The 1,101-nt window shown below is 39.5% G+C and overlaps 1 protein-coding gene across 1 annotated transcript in view; it reads left to right on the top strand.

The window, feature by feature from the left end:
* The first annotated feature begins 6 nt into the window (after positions 1-6).
* LOC119587098 (methyltransferase-like protein 25) overlaps positions 7-1,101 on the top strand; it is a 25,499-nt gene continuing 24,404 nt past the window's right edge. The window contains 1 exon segment of the mRNA XM_037935847.1: positions 7-146. The gene's annotated coding sequence lies outside the window, so the exon portion shown is untranslated.

The raw sequence follows: 1,101 nt of genomic DNA, 5'->3' as shown, positions 1-1,101 counted from the left end.
CTCTGTGCCATTCCCATTCACATGCGACGCAACACAAACATCACTATTTAATATTACGTTACTCTTACGTCATTGTTATTGTTTACTTGTATCGCCTCGATGTGACGTCATCGCCTGGGCGCTTTGTGCCGCATTCCCAAAATAAGGTATGATTTTGCCTTTGCTTTCTTATTACGCCGACTCTCGTTGAGTTTTGGAGAGATAAGTACTTTGGGGCCATTGATGTTTTAGGTGTGATAGTGGCGAGATCAGGACGAGTGAAGGGCTATTCATAGTAAAGCCAATATAAGGTTTCGTAAGTGAGATTGAGGAAACTTTCGGCAGGTACTATGGTCGTTACATATATTTGCATGTGATGACTTATGTGATGCACATTTGGACGATAATACCTATTTGTGTAGAATTGCCCTGTTATTTAAGCCAAGTTGTGGTAGTAGGTAAACTTTACCCAAGGTTGGGCCTTGAAAGCCAAAAGCCCTATAGCTTGTGAGGACGTGGTAGAATCCAGGTAATTACAAGGAAAAACAGGTACTGCAACACCAAAACAACCAAGTATGATTTGGCCAAGATCACCATAATCAACCACTTAATTACTGTGATGTCACTGGGCACACTTTCACTGTTAGACTTACAGTTGATGTATATAGTTCATGTGTATTAGTTATTTATGTATTTAGAATACATAGATGAACAATTTAGCTGTAATTGCTTGGGAGACTTTCTTGGCCGTTTATCTTCTCTTATGGAACCAGACTAGACTCTACCTTTCCAGGGTATGTGTCATGGAGGATGCCACTGTCATTTGACATGGCACCTTTTTCATGACCGCATCAGTTGTCCCACTGCCACTCATGGAAGCTCACTCTACCATAACTCCCCTATAAGGAGGTTTCCATAGAGTGTAACTATTATATCTGGACAGTTTATATCATATGCAGTCTGTAGATACCAAATTTGTTAGTATGTACTGGGCACAGTTTATTTATGTCTTCATTAATTTCAGAAAAAAACATTTTCTGTTTCTCTGTTTTTATAACCTTTTCCATAATTGATCACTGCTTTGGCAATATATTAGATCATTGGATACGGGGTGCCTTGTGG

The sequence above is a fragment of the Penaeus monodon genome, chromosome 22 (assembly GCF_015228065.2).
Source record: "Penaeus monodon isolate SGIC_2016 chromosome 22, NSTDA_Pmon_1, whole genome shotgun sequence".
NCBI classification, from domain to species: Eukaryota; Metazoa; Arthropoda; class Malacostraca; order Decapoda; family Penaeidae; genus Penaeus; species Penaeus monodon.
Note: the sequence above shows the minus strand (reverse complement) of the source record. Positions and strands in the feature narration are given on the sequence as shown.